The 16,605-nt window shown below is 41.2% G+C and overlaps 1 protein-coding gene across 7 annotated transcripts in view; it reads left to right on the top strand.

The window, feature by feature from the left end:
* The window catches only part of tbl1xr1a (TBL1X/Y related 1a), a 118,686-nt gene that overhangs the window by 78,656 nt on the left and 23,425 nt on the right, over nt 1-16,605 (top strand). For 4 of the 7 annotated variants that reach the window (XM_090235792.1, XM_021604129.3, XM_090235790.1 and 1 more), the window contains exons 1-3: nt 9,958-10,112; nt 10,242-10,318; nt 15,906-15,950. The gene's annotated coding sequence lies outside the window, so the exon portion shown is untranslated. Of the gene's footprint in view, nt 1-9,957; nt 10,319-15,905; nt 15,951-16,605 lie in introns of those variants that run through there. The other 3 variants (XM_090235791.1, XM_090235788.1, XM_036978258.2) reach the window with 2 other exon arrangements.

Raw genomic sequence — 16,605 nt, 5'->3', positions numbered from 1 at the left:
TACTGCACTTAATGTCCTTCATGCTTGTTTTGTTGTTTATCTTTCCCTGTCTTATCACAAGACATCCCATTAAATATCTTATCACAAGACATCCCATTAAATGACACACTGACACTTCCTGTTTGTACATTATAGTAATGGCAGTTTCAGAAGCAGCCTGAGCTGGTCACAATGCATTTTATATACGATTCTGTATAATAGTGGCACCAATTAGGCTACTGTCACAAAACTCAATTTTTGTCCTCACATCAACAAACGGTACACGGAATGCCTATTATTTGATTAATGGTCGAAATGGCATGATTTACTGAACCTAGTCGAAGACTACATCCTACATCTTTGTCAAGGAGACTTGCAATTGTTACAGAAGCTAAAGCATAAATGGTGAAGGGATCTACATTGATCCTGAGGGAAGTCACATTTTTATGCGCACTCTGTTATAAGATGGCACTGGAGAAGAAGGCAGACGTTTTACGCGCCCCCAGCCGATTGTGTTTTTTTGTTTGTTTATGTCACGCCCTGACCTTAGTTCCTTTTTTATGTCTCTATTTTGTTTTGGTCGGGGCCTGAGTTGGGGTGGGCATTCTATGTTGTTGTTCTATGTTTTCTTTTCTATGTGTTTGGCCTGGTATGGTTCCCAATCAGAGGCTATCGTTGTCTCTGATTGAGAACCATACTTAGGTAGCCTTTTCCCACCTGGTGTTTTGTGGGTAGTTGTTACCTGTTTTTGTTTTCACTTTTCAGGACTGTTTCAATTTTCATTTCTTACATTCACTTTGTTATTTATAAATAATAAATAATCATGGACACTTACCACGCTGTGTTTTGGTCCGATCCTTCCTACTCCTCATCCGATGAAGACGAAGATCGTTACAGTTTATTTGTGTTGTTTGTAACTTATCTGGTACTAAATGTTGCCAGTACCGTCTCTTATGACCAAAAATAACTTCTAGACATTAGAACTGTGATTACTCACCATGGACTAGCAGAATCCTTTTTTTCCTGGCATGACTAACGAGCCCGACGCAAAGGATATACTGCTTCCTCGGGAACAGGCCCCAATCCCCGTGAACTGTGTGAAGAGGAGGTGTAGAAAGAGGGGCCGAAGGATGGGCTGCCTTCTGAGAATTCATAGGCTAACGAATAAACCCCCACTTCCCTCCATTCTGCTAGCAAATGTGCAATCTTTGGAAAATTAAATTGCCGAGTTACACGGAAGATTGAACTACCAAAGGGACATTAAAAACTGTAATGCTTCATAGAGTCGTGGCTGAACGACGACAATATCAACATACGGCTGTCTGGTTATACGATGTAACGGCAGGATAGAACAGCGGCGTCTGGTAAGATAAGAGGCGACGGTCTATGTATTTTTGTAAACAACAGCTTGTGCACGATATCAAGTCTTGAGCTATTGCTCGCCTGAGGTAGAGTATCTCATGATAAGCTGTGGACCACACTTCCCACAAGAGAGTTTTCATCTGTATTCTTTGTAGCTGTTTACATACCACCACAGTCAGAGGCTGGACAGCATTGAATGAGCTGTATTCCCCCATAAGCAAACAAGAAAACGTTCACACAGAGGCGGCCATCCTAGTAGCCGGGGACTTTAATGCAGGGAAACTTAAATCCATTTTACCAAATTTCTATCAGCATGTTAAATATGCAACCAGAGGAAAAATAACTCTGGACCACCTATACTCCACCCACAGAGATGCATACAGAGCTCTCCCTCACCCTCCAATTGGCAAATCTGACCGTTTTGCTAGCCGCTTTCAAGGAGCGGGACTCTAACCCTGAAGCTTATAAGAAATCCCGCTATGCCCTTCGACAAACCATCAAACAGGCAATGTGTCAATACAGGACTAAGATTGAGTCATACTACACTGGCTCTGACGCTCGTTGGATGTGGCAGGGTTTGCAAACCATTACAGACTACAAAGGGAAGCACAGCCGAGAGCTTCCCAGTGACACAAGCCTACCAGATCAGCTGAACTACTTCTATGCTCGCTTTGAGGCAAATAACACTGAAACATGCATGAGAGCACCAGCTGTTCCAGAAGACTGTGTGATTACGCTCTCCGCAGCCGATGTGAGTAAGACCTTTAAACAGGTCAACATTCACAAGGCTGCAGGGCCAGACGGATTACCAGGACGTGTACTGCGAGCATCCGCTGACCAAGTGACTAAACACCTCCCTTTGCAACTGGATCCTGGACTTCCTGATGGGCCGCCCCCAGGTGGTAAGGGTAGGTACACAACACATCCACCACACTGATCCTCAACACAGGGGCCCTTCAGGGGTGTACGTGCTCAGTCCCCTCCTGTACTCCCTGTTCATTCATGACTGCACGGCCAGGCATGACTCCAACACCATCATCAAATTTGCTGATGACACAACAGTGGTGGGCCTGATCACCGACAACGACGAGACAGCCTACAGGGAGGAGGTCAGAGACCTGACAGTGTGGTGCCAGGACAACAACCTCTCTCTCAACGTGATCAAGACAAAGGAGATGATTGTGGACTACAGGAAAGTTCACATCACATGGTTTCCACATCACCAACAAACTAACATGGTCCAAGCACACCAAGACAGTCGTGAAGAGGGCACGACAAAACCTATTCCCCCTCAGGAGACTGAAAAGATTTGTCATGGGTCCTCAGATCCTCAACAGCTGCACCATCGATTGCATCACTGCCTGGTATGGCAACTGCTCGGCCTCCGACCGCAAGGCACTACAGAGGGTAGTGCGAACGGCCCAGTACATCACTGGGGCCAAGCTTCCTGCCATTCAGGAGCTCTATACCAGGTGGTGTCAGAGGAAGGCCCTAAAAATTGTCAAAGACCCCAGACACCCCAGTCATAGACTGTTTTCTCTGCTACCGCATGGCAAGCGGTACCGTGGTGCCAAGTCTAGGTCCAAGATGCTTCTAAACAGCTTCTACCCCCCAAGCCATAAGACTCCTGAACATCTAGTCAATCAGCTACCCATACTATTTGAATTGTCCCCACCCCCTTTTCACACCACTGCTACTCTCTGTAGTCATCTATGCATAGTCACTTTAATAACTCTAACTACATGTACATAACACCTCAACTAACCAGTGCCCCCACACACTGATCCTGTACCGGTACCCCCCCTGTATATCGTCTCACTATTGTTATTTTACTGCTGCTCTTTAATTACTTGTTTCTTGTATCTCTTATTCTTATCCATATTTTTTTGAAACGGCATTGTTGGTTAGGGGCTCATAAGTAAGCATTTCACTGTAAGGTCTATATACCAGTTGTATGCAGCGCATGTGACTAATAACATTGTGACTAATAAGATTTGACTGTCTTCACTGGTGTATTGTTTTACCGGCATCAGCTTTCAATAAGCATAGTCTTACTGTATGAATCCAGATGTGTTCAGTAGGAGCATTTTCCACCATACAATTCCTCTCATTAGATGGGACAATGCCCTTATGTTTGGCTGAGAAAATTGGAATCGATTGTAGAGAACAAAAAAAGAACCAGCTGAAATGAATCTGCTCAGTTTTGCAGATTAGACGATAATGCTCGATGTAGGGAGTTTGGACAATGCTGTGAAAAAAACATGGGAATAAAAAAACTAAAATAATACTCTACACACAGTTTCAGATTACATCCAGAGAAGGTTACATGATAATGCTCAGGTGGAGGCAGTTAATTGTTGCTGTCCAAATTGCCAAGAGCAATGTTATTTTCTAAGCAGCCTACCCAATTACATTTACCCTGGACAAAAGCCTGGAATGGAGCTCCCCCTTCGGAGTCATGGCCATTACCAACCTCTCACCTTTATCACATATATCTTTATGCATAATACTTGCCAAAGAGTATTTAAAAAGAGAGATCACAGAGATGTGGATGACCACAGTATCTCCAATTGAATGGTGCCAATTTGAGAAAATAATACTCCCTCTACTGCCTCCAATAGACAGGGATTAAGCATACCCCTATAAAGGTGTTCTGGAGAGTCTTTGCTGGGGCCCCTTGATATAGCTTTTCCAGCTCCACCTCAGCTGGAGGGCAGTTGGACCCAAAAAACAGTGGGGAGGGATGAAATGCAGAGCCCCACTTTGGCTAGTTGATTGGAATTCTGTTGACCATGTGTTTCCTCCTTGCACTGCACTGGGGGGGGGGGGGGGGGGGGGGGGGGACCACATTCTAGGAGAGTGTACGACTCTCAGCCCAGTTTGGCGACAGTGGATTAAAATACTTAAAATGTATAGGTGGTTTCTGTGTGGCATTGTCACATTATTGCAATGAACTGTTCTGCCCAGTGGACAGGAGCGATTCACTATGTCCAAAATGTTCTAAACATATTCCTAACTCTTTGTGTAACTTTTTTCTAGAAATCAGTTTAATGTGTGAAAACACTCTAGCCCCATAGAGTATCCATCCTAGAAACACCCTCTATGTGATACTGGTAACCCCACTGGTACCCTGTGTATGTAGCCAAGTTATCATTACTCATTGTGTATTTATTTTCTCCACCTGTTATTATTTTTCTGTTATTCCATTTTTTTCTCTCTGTATTGTTGGGAAGGGCCTGTAAGAAAGCATTTCAATGTTAGTCTACACTGGTTGTTTACGAAGCATGTGGCAAAAAACATTTGATTTGATTTGATATGATTTGATATTTCCACAGTCACAGAAGGCTGAGGCCCAGAGAAAGTATTACCCTACCCCCAACAGTGCCTTTCTTATCTAGTTCCACCATTTCCCATGTAACGTCTCCTTATTAGGTTTATATCTCCAACCAAAATGCTCCTATCTTAAAGATATTGTGGGTAGAATGAAAGTAGCAGTGTAATGTACAAACCAATGATGTCAGCTTGTTATTGACTCTCCAAGTTGAATGACTGAGCAAAGGATAGGGGGTGGGGTGGAATCTATCTATTGCAGTCAGTGACCAGCCAGGCAAAAGTGGGTTTACAAGCGAATGTGGGGGATGGGTGGGATCCTGCAGTCTCGTTTCCGCAGACAAAATCTCTCCCAGTAGCTGCGCAGCTTTTAAATAGTTTACAATAATCTCTCCCCTGTATTCTGATGAGAACTCAATTAGAATAGCTAGGAGCAGAGGCTGCCATTATGGACAAAGTGGAATGTCACGACAGAGATAATTGAGGGTAATGTTGAAATGGATAACATATTACAACCTCTCATAGCAAACAGAGGGTAGAATTCAAAAACTGTTTTGCTAAACGAAGGAGGGTGCAAATGTATTAAAAGGGGGGAAATACTAAATTACACATTACGTAACATGTTTCACAGGAAATGCTTCTCCGTTGCTGCCAAAACCACAGTCCTGACTCAAACTGCAAAGAGCAGAGGAGTTGGACGATCACATACGCTTTTCTCTCCCACCCCTCAGCACACAAGGAAAAAATATTCTGTGCACATTTATGTGGTGCTTTATAAATTCCTTATCAGATTCGGGTTTGTATTCATATTGTAATGAAACAGCAGGGAGCAGGTCTCGAACCATCGACCGTCGAGCCCGAGGTCCGGCGCGCTATCGACGGTGCCGCAAAAGCATGCTCGCACGGCAGAGTCGATTTCCTCGCTTATAAACCCAGGGTCGTTCTCCCTTCTTTCAGAGGGCACGTCCTCGCGCCTACAGGAACGCGCTCACCGACCAAGCACACGTGTCGTGGATGCAAGGTCCGATCACTTCTGATTCCTGCGCTTATAAACCCAGGGTCGTTACACTATGATCAAAATGAAATGTATATACAATCACACCATCTAAATTGATATTGAGTTATTTCTAACTCTATTTTACAATGATTTTACAATGATGGTGAGTTCACGTGCAACTGTACAATAACTTATTATTTGTCAAACTCACAAATTACTGAAACAACATGGAAGCATACTTACAAAACCTGCAAACAAAAAAACTGGTTTATCTATAAAAGCACAACCCATTTGTTTACATATTATGTAAAAGAAATCTCTATAAATAAAGATATTAATGCAGATCTCACAGGATGGCTTACATCGAAATTGCATAAACAATTACCAACTTGTATTATTTTGGTTTCAAATAAGAGCATTTTCTCTCTTCTATGCTATGTAGTTTCCTCTGTCTTCTCTCTGGAGGACAGTTAACTGTCTGTGTTAGATTTACCATTTGTAAATGTTAATGTACAGAGGTTTGGATCGATTCAGAAATAGAACAGCCCAGGCTCCACGCCTATTGACTGAAAGAAAAGTATGCAACCTCAAGCAGCACTTGGTTGTGCTCCTGAATAATTTATTCACTTATCTACAGTAGGAGTTTCAATCTTAATGATTTACGTTGCACTCAAATTATACCATATCACAGTATCTACATTACTGAGTTGTTATAAAGCTGTATTACACAAAATCCTTCTTTGCTAGAAACCGGAAATTCTCAAATAACTTTTCCTTGCCCTGTAAATATAATTTCCTTGCGCTATGTACAGGCATATCTAGATGCTGCAGACATTTCAAATACTAATTCTGTGCCATCACACAGAATTTATAGGCAGAGAGAAGAAATGTCTCCCTGTCAGTGGGGAAGGATGGTTGGGATGTAATCAATGGCTTGCATTGTCAGGGTTCGGCAAAGGGCATCTACTGGCTCTGCTGTTTAGATGGCCAGGGTCACGTAAAGTTGTGGAGACCTCCTAGGGGCTATAGATCTATTGAACAGGGCACTGAAACGTCATTAGTTGAAAGAGAAAATGTAACTCTGTTGGGCGAAATACAGCATGTACAATCAAAGCAGAAAGATTTGTGACCCGTTGCCATGAAAACAGGGCAACCAGTGGATCACAAACATTGTAAATACCACCAATATTTATCTGTTTACTCATCTTCCCCTACTATTCATACTACAACTATTTGCACATTGTTAAACACACTGTACATAGCTGATAATTTAACATTTAAAACCTTTGAGTGCAATGTTTACTGTACATTTTTTAAATGTTTTTTTGTTGATGTTGATTTTTGTTTCTTCTCACTTCTGTTTCTTCTTTATTTGACTTGATTTGTCAATGTAAACATGTTTCCCATGCCAACAAAGCCTGATTGAATTGAAAAGGGGGGATCGTTTTCTCTCTCCATCTCACTGTCACACACACACACACCATCATGCAATACAACAATACAAATCATACAGTATTTTACACATCATGATATGACCATGGATTCCTGAAGACTATTGCTAGAGCCTTCTCCTGAGATCCCAGCGAGGGGTGAGATGTCTGAAAATAACTGCCTTACTTCTTCTCCTCTTTTCCCTACCACTGTTCACTTGTCTCTCCCTGGTGTGTGCCGTAATGGGCATTACACTGGCAGTCCTCTGCCCAGAGGAGCTTCAGACTCTACTCTGCCTCTCATCACTCCCCTGCTTTGTTTCCAGAGACTCCCTCCTCAGTGCTTTTGAGTTGTCTCAAACAGCTCATTCTTATCTTGTCTCTACTCTCTATCCTCACCTCACTGGCCTATTCACCCAAGACTAAAATGTAGATTTATGATTCCAACCTACAAAGCTAAATAGAGATCTGAATATCCTCCTTATCTAAATCTTGTAGGGGTTGGGAGTGTGTTGGTGACATGAAACCTTAAGCATAATAGGGCTATCATTTAAAGATGTTGCATGTTACATTTCAGCAAACTATATTAGGCATGCTCTCTTACTTTACAGTATCATGATAAAAACAAAAACATCTGTTGGAGGGGTGTGAACTATTATAATATTATTCATGTTTTCAACCAATGAGAATGAGAGCCAATCTTGAAACAGGAAGACCCTGCAGTTTGTACACGTGTAACAGAGTATCCTTTCCCTATCCCGACCTGGGGTGCGTTCAGTTCGATTCAATGTTTGCTAAGTTGTGTGACGGTTTCTACAGAATTACATTTTTCCCTAAAAGTTTTTCAATGTTCTTGAACATACTTCAGAGGTGGAGGCTCCACTTTTGAGGTGGAGGCTTCTGAGGGGAGGATGGATCATAATAATACCCGGAATGGAGTGAATGAATGGTATCAAACACATGAAAACCCCCAAAATATTTTGACACCATTCCATTGACTCCATTATTATGAGCCATCCTCCCCTCAACAGTCTCCATTTTTGATGTATTTAAAGGGTAGCGGTGCATTTTGAACCCAAAACCTAGTTAGCTGTGTGTGCACTAGTAGTGGCCAATAATATTGTTCAATAATTTCTAATCATATAATGCCACAATCCAACAAAGATCCTGCTTACATCAATGTAGGCCTTTAGAAACAACCAGTGGTTAGGCCTAGATTAGATTGTTTGTTAGTTAGACTGTTATTTATACATGATCATAACCAGAGTAATTAGATCAGGACAGGCATCATTATTCTTAACATTGGATATTTTTTTGCTGTTGTGTATTTGTATCATCATAGCTAGTTTTTTCTGTGGAACTGGGACTGGAACATCTGTTCATTAGCACCATCTTGTTTTAAAGGTCCAATGCAGCTGTTTTGATCTCAATGTCAAATCATTTCTGGGTAACACTGAAGTACCTTAGTGTGGTTTGTTTTCAATTAAAATTATCAAAAACTAAAATGATCAAAAACAAACAAAAATAGCTTCTTAGCCATTTCTCAAGCAAACATGTAGCGAAGACTGTCTGGGAGTGTTCTGAGTGGGGAGGGGAAAATGGCAAATTTGCTGTTATTGGCAGAGAAGTTAGGAACTCTCTTTCTTATTGGTGTATTAACTAATTTGCCGCCTTGTGAGGCAGGCCAAAACTATCCCACCAAAACAGGCTGAAATTTCAGGCGGTCTTTTCAAACAGCTCTTATACTTAAAGGGTGTTATCATAATTTTCACAATTTCACAGAATTATTCCAACCTTAGTGTGGAAATATATAAACTCAGCAAAAAAAAACATCCCTTTTTCAGGACCCTGTCTTTCAAAGGCAATTAATAAAAATCCAAATAACTTCACAGATCTTCATTGTAAAGGGGTTAAACATTTTTTCCCATGCTTGTTAAATGAACCATAAATAATTAATGAACATGCACCTGTGGAACGGTCGTTAAGACACTAACAGCTTACAGATGGTAGGCAGTTAAGGTCACAGTTATGAAAACTTAGGACACTAAAGAGGCCTTTCTACTGACTGAAAAACACCAAAAGAAAGATGCCCAGGGTCCCTGCTCATCTCCGTGAATATGCCTTAGGCATGCTGCAAGGATGCATGAGGACTGCAGATGTTTATGTCTCAATTGTTGAATCTTAATCTTAATAATCTACAAATATTTTCAAATTTTAAGTTTGCTGAAAATAAACACAGTTGACAGTGAGAGGACGTTTACATTTTTGCTGAGTTTACGTATATATATATATATATCAAAAAAGATGATTCTCCTATGTTATATATTATTATCATATTTTTTGACTGCACTGGGCCTGTAACAGGTCAAACCAATTTTTACATCTACCATAATTCACATCTATTTAGCTTCCAAGAATAGATGGTTAACTTGATAGCTCACTAGCAAGCTAACTTAACAATTTAGCATTGTGCTACATCATCCTGGCACTGCCACCCCGTTTTACTGCAGTTTAGACCCTTCTTTGGGAAGTCGTTCAACTTTAATTTCCAAAAATATTTTTTTTTTGTAGATTTAGTAGCTAGCTGTTTAGGCAAGACACACCAGTGGTATTTAAAAATGCACCAGATGTTTTTTTGTTATGTTTTTACATAATTCACCTATTTCAGACCAGTGTGTGATACATGATGTTGTAGATATTAGCATTCTTTTATAGAGATTTCTGCATCTGCGACAAAAATGTGTTTAGTGCTCTAATGTGTATTTTCTATAAAGACTATTTCAACAACATCAGGTATATAGGTACATAAAGCACTGCTTTATACTGCGACACTTATTTTAATGTTTTTGTGTCCTCCAGTTTCTACCTAACTGCAGAGAATTGGCTGCCTCATTTTTGCCTGGAGAGTCACCTCCTCAGTGTTTCAGTGTCTGAAGCCGTTGGCTGGTTGTGAACCGTTTGGCTCTTTCTCCACTAGCAAGCAACCTCACAATGTACCCCAATTGCTCTTCAATGTAATTTTTTTAAAGGATTTATCAAATGCTACACTTATGTAATCAAAACACATGGCTCATTTGGGATTTTAACTACCAAGCTGCCATCTCGGAGTAGACTTATAACGCTTTATTGTGACTATATTTTAGAAAATAGCGGTGGAGGAGGAGATTCCATATAAGGAGCACAGCAGAGAAGGCACCCCTTGTGTAATCTGGGCATTTAAGTAAGTGTTTTCTTGGCTTTTCTCGTGATTGTAGGTCATATACAATACACTACGAGACGCATTCATTGTACACTATTGTTTGTAGGTGGTTATGATCAATTGTTTCAGTGTCACGGACATTTATTTTGGTGATTTCACAAAGGTGGGGGATGGGCAGCGTCAGCGTGTGTCCGCGCGCGCATGTGTATGAATGTGTGTGTATGTAAATATGTGCGCGTGTGGTGACTAGAAGCTTGCTTCCTACGCCTGTCTACAACTTCACAGGCTGTGAAAGGTTGTTTGTTAGCCACTTTAAATGTATGATGATGATGATGATTATCATCACTGCCAAGCATTTTAGCGAAACCATTAGAAAAGTTTTATCAGAGGGGTTGAAAACAGATTTGTAGCCACAAATCTAGCTTTTAATGTAAGCTTTGTTGTGACACATGGACACAAATAAGCATGTTACACCATTAACTGGCTAGCAAAACAAAATGGATTTGGATATGTGGAAACATTTATTTAGGCGCATGTTAACTTATAAATCATAATAATAATAATAAAGAAACAAAATCAGAGCTTATTGACAATTCAGCAATGTAACACATGAGTGTGGGGGAAGGGAACTCCGATTCAGAGAGTGCTGCTCTAGTGGCGCATTTACCCGGTGTGTTACCCAAAAGGCTCAGACTTTTCTGTTTCCTTCTGCACCTTGTCGCACTAGGCCATGGCTCTGGCGGACCTGCTCTCACTTGGGGCCAAAGCCAGACCACTGGTACTTTTCAGCTTTCATTTCATAACAATGGCTCACTGAACTTGAACACCTTTTCACAAGGCAAATGTTTTGAAAATGCAGAGGTTGTTGAGCCTGCTTTTTAGAAGTCCTCAGTGCCAGCCCTAGCTATGGCAACACCATTTCACTAGCATAACATAAGGGTGTATACACTACTAGTGTAACTGGGGCGGCAGGGTAGCCTAGTGGTTAGAGCGTTGGACTAGTAACCGGAAGGTTGCGAGTTCAAACCCCCGAGCTGACAAGGTACAAATCTGTCGTTCTGCCCCTGAACAGGCAGTTAACCCACTGTTCCCAGGCCGTCATTGAAAATAAGAATTTGTTCTTAACTGACTTGCCTGGTTAAATAAAGGTAAAATAAAAATAAAAAAAATAAACTGGTGTTATAGTCGAAAAGCAGCATAGCTCAACTTAATGACACAGCAATAGCCTAGTTGATGTCCAGGGATGCTGCCACATGTTGACTCCAATGCTTCCCACAGTTGTATCAAGAATGGTTCACCACCCAAAGGACATCCAGCCAACTTGACACAACTGTGGGACGCATTGGAGTCGACATGGGCCAGCATACCTGTGGAAACTGTTGCGTGTGAAAAACCCAGCAGCATTGCCGTTCTTGACACAAACCGGTCCGCCTGTCACATACTACCATACCCTGTTGAAAGGCTCTTAAATATGTTGTCTTGCCCATTCACCCTCATGCACAATCCGTCTGTCTCAAGGCTTAAAAATCCATAATTAACCTGACTCCTCCCCTTCATCTACACTGACAGAAGTGGATTTAATAAGTGACATCAAGAAGAGATCATAGCTTTAACCAGGATACACCTGGTCAGTCTGTCATGGAAAGAGAAGATATTTTCTTATATCCTAATATCCTAAAATATCCTAATATTTTGTTCACTCAGTGTATATTCCAGTTGTATTGCTTGACCTAAGAATTTATATTGAATTTAAATGTTGCAGGTAAACCTAGCTCCTGTTTAAGATGGTATTGACCCAGTATTGTCTGACCACTATGCTTTATTATATTATGGGGATATTCAATCAGTGAAATGATCTATTAAAACAATAGAACAAAGGCCTAACACAACACTAGTCTAGTTAATGATCTGCTTTATACACAAGATGCCTATATTCATACTTCATATAGACATTAAGTTGATCATATTTACATAGCTTAAAGTCTCACCCTCTTACTAGCTAGTGGTGGACTAGCTCAGTTATGTAACAGGTGCTTGACAGTAGACTGAAGGAACATGTGGGGGAGGGGTGGGATGAGTGGATTTCAGTTCTTCAGCTGCAGTTCTTTGTTTCATAGATTGCCAGGACCTTGCCAGGACCATGACAGAACAAGACATAAATACAAAATCATCTATCAATAGTTCTCATACCAAATCATATTTAATTTAAATGGCACACATAGGCTGAGAATTTAACAATCAGAAATACAGTCAGAAATATGATCTTAGTTCAGGCTAGTTCTTATTGTGTGTTCACATGCTTTATAATTGGAAACTTGGGACTACTGATGAAACTCCCGTATAAGCCAAACTCCATGTGCGCTTCCAATTTGGGAATACTAGTGGGAAACTTGGATAGCGTCGTTGTACCCCACGTTTCCCAGTTAGGCTAGACAGTTCAGAATTTTCTTCTTGCAAGGAGCATGTGAACGCAACCTTACACCAATAGGCTATATGACAGTTGGTTTGTTTTAAACCTTCACAATGAGCCTTATTTAGCCTAAATAATGTATTGAGCCAAAGGGAAATCAAGTGACATGACTGACAGAGCTAGACTTAGCCTAGGCCCAATAGTAATAATGCTGACCTCTACGCTAATTTGAAGGGGGTTCAGCTTGGAAGGAATGATGAAGCTCCGTTGAGGGTTAGGATAAATATAAAGATATAATGCGTAGCTAGAGAGATGAGAAGTTAACTCTTCTTCATAAGCTAATATAAATCAGTGCCAGGCTGTGTGTTGGGGACCTTTCCGTTGCTCTGTAATTTGTTTTTCCTCTGGGGAGGCCCAGTGAGACAAACAGCAGCAGCAGCCCCTCTCCTCTTCTCTCCCTGTTGACACTTATCACATGGTGTGTGTTGTGACCCCAGAGGTCAAGTTTAACATGCTGAATGCCCCTGAACCCAGAGCACCCTCCCACTTTAGAGTAGTGCCTCTAAGTCCCAAGGCATACCTTCCCTGTGCTTGAAGCGATCTTTGCTGACTGTGTGATAGGTGATGGCCTCTGTGATTTCTGTGTCCATGGAATGTTTTTTGTAGGTCGTGACACGTGAACACCGGCAATCATTTCCTGTTTAACGTAGGTGGGTGGTAGTGGCTGAGGGGCTTTGCTGCTGTCAGTCGCTTTATTTTTACCATGCTATCGTCATAAATGAGGGGATGGTTCTTCTTCAAATGATTTCATATATTTGTCGTGTTTCCTCTTGTTGTCGCCACAATGCTGAAGTACTTTGTAACAACAGTTGCATTTGGTTGACATTGGTTTGCCTGTAGCTGAAATACTGCCGTACCACCAAATCGACTTTCTCGTTAGCACTAGCAGGACTCGTGTTTCTGACACACACAGAGGTAAAGCCACATTGTTTCTAAACCTGTACTGTATTTGGTAAAGCCCTTTCTCTCCTCACCAGCATCTAACTGTACACTCCAAGCGGGGATGCTTATGATTGGCCAGCATGTGCGGGCCATGCAGAGTGAGAACCCACTTACGATTGGTTAGCATCCTCTGTGCATGTACAGAGTGAATGAACGGGGAGTCTAGAGCATCTCATTGTAAGAGGTACCAAAGTAGTTATTGTTGTATTAACACAGTTTCTAAGAAAGGAGAAAATCGCAGCCTCTTGCAATATGGATATTGCACTTGTCAATATCACAATTTTGATCAGAATAGTGAAACACGCTGGGAATAATGATTGTATTGGTCAAGCAGAGCGATCAATGGAGGAGGAGGAGGCAGCTTTTCTTTGGAGCACATTAAATCTAGGTCAATGTGCAAAACTTTTTTTTTTTTTTACAGCGAATTAAGGATACAGGCAGGTTTAGGGCACTAATCAATATACATCACAGAAATTCAGCATTACAGCGTGATATACATTTAAAGGCAATGTTTCTGTATTAGCGGAGACGGCATTCATGGTAAACGCTGCAGATGGCGGCTCAATTGGAAATTACTTTAACATTTGTATCGTCCAATTTGTAACGCTTCAGCGATACAGATTGAATAGATCCCTTACTCTTAGCTAGCAGCAGTAAGCTAAGAATGACCTGCTTGGTGCCAAAGGCTGTGTTTACATGGGCTGGTCTTTTAGATGGTGTGCACAACTTCCTGAGAAGTCTGACCTAATATTAGAAATCACGTGAATCATATGAACCAGTCAAGGACTGTATGCCATACCAATCAAATGGTAGTCTCTTATTTCACTGACCTGAGTTTAGGACTAATAAAGGAGGAGTAGACCTACAGTATATTCACATGAGTGGCGCAGCGGTCTAAGGTGCTGCATCTCAGACATCTCAGTTCGATCCTGGGCTGTGTCACAACCAGCCATGATTGGGAGTCCCATAGGGCGGCGCACAATTGGCCCAGTGTCGCCTGGGTTAAGGTTTGGCCGGGGTAGGTCATTGTAAATAAGAACTTGTTCTTAACTGACTTGCCTAGTTAACTACGTTTTTTTTAAAAGTGCTAGTTGATTGGCTATGATCCTCATATCCTTTATTTTCAACCAAGAGGAGAGGTGTTCTATTTAGGCCTAAACTTGAGCACTTTTCTTTGGAGCACATTAAATCTAGGCCAATGTGCAAAACATTGCCGATTCTGTGCTATCTATTAAATTGAACTAAAGTTATCAATGATTTAGCATAGACCAGCAAAGTAGAGGGTGGTAATTGACCATTGAAGGTGACTTTAGATTGTCTTCCCATGGGTATCAAAAAATGTGTTGCACAAGTTAAACAGTGAAACCTTCATGTCCATTATTAGGATTATCTAATTTAAATTTCTGACTCGCATGAAATAGCCTGGTGGTTGTATACTGTACAATGAACTACAAACCTTGTGAATGATGAGCCAAAGTCTAGATTCCAGAATCAGGGAAGTAGGCTATAAGTCAAACACAATAACTAAACAAACACAGCAGAATGTATGCTGCAATGAAAATATAGCAAGCTACCAAACACGTTAAACTGCTATTTAATGACATGCTGGGTCTGTAGGATCTCGCTCTTCCTGTGCTGAGCCAAGTAGTCTGACTCGCTTGCTAAGCATTTCCAGGATCTGTATACGTCCAGTAAAATGCTAGCCTACCTTTGCCCATCTTAGAAACTCTGCTATGGAATGTGATCTGTGCTGCGATAACAGCGGGGGAAGGAAAGGGAGAGGAGGAGTTCCCTTACTCATCGGTCATGTAGGCCATCACTTACAACATCTCTTAAAGCTTTAATTAAATACTAATCCCTGGGGTATACTGTATTGACTCTCATCAAATAGCAAGAGGATCCCCTCTCTTAGCACCTTTTCATCTGAAAACTGTGTTACTTAGGCTAGGCTATTTACTGATTTTTGGCATCAAGGACCATCCTGCTTCGGCTTATTAGTTAGACAAATCTAAAGGCTCTAATTTAGTGAACCGTATACTGTTGCTTGCTGAAGTAGTATGGAGAAGCAGACTTGAAGATTAGAATTGGTTGACTTCTGTTTGTGGGTTAGCCTTACACTAAAGGTTGAGTGAAATGGCAATTTAGTTTAACGCTTATTAATGTATTCTAATCAGAATCTCTTTCTTTTGTCCTCAGACTGAAGAAGGATACTGTCATACCTGAATGACGTTCGGGCACATGGTAAGCACATTGACCTCCCTCTATAACCAAGCTGATATCTGAGCTAAATCTTGAAAGTTGATTTTCATAAATGCCTGCTTGTACTATCAAAGCTGTTGTATTGTGAGTAAGGAATTAAGGAGGCTATAGACTATTGGTGAGAAACTATCCTTACCTTGCGTGGTTACAAGCAAAAGGTAGACTTGTTGCACCCACTGAATGATCTAGTGTTGTCACGATACAAGAATTTGGACTTCAATACCAGGTTTAGTATCACAATACTCGATACCGAAACGATACTCGATACCAAGACGATACTTTAAACCGAAACGATACTTGATACCAAGACGATACTTTAAACCGAAACGATACTCGATACCAAGACGATACTTTAAACCGAAACGATACTCGATACCAAGACGATACTTTAAACCGAAACGGTACTCGATACCAAGACGATACTTTAAACCGAAACGATACTCGATACCAAGACGATACTTTAAACCGAAACGATACTCGATACCAAGACGATACTTTAAACCGAAACGATACTCGATACCAAGACGATACTTTAAACCGAAACGATACTCGATACCAAGACGATACTTTAAACCGAAACGATACTCGATACCAAGACGATACTTTAAACCGAAACGATACTCGATACCAAGACGAT

The sequence above is a fragment of the Oncorhynchus mykiss genome, chromosome 5, assembly GCF_057628025.1.
Source record: "Oncorhynchus mykiss isolate SJ-2025 chromosome 5, ASM5762802v1, whole genome shotgun sequence".
NCBI lineage: Eukaryota > Metazoa > Chordata > Actinopteri > Salmoniformes > Salmonidae > Oncorhynchus > Oncorhynchus mykiss.
This window is presented reverse-complemented; position numbering and strand designations above follow the sequence as displayed.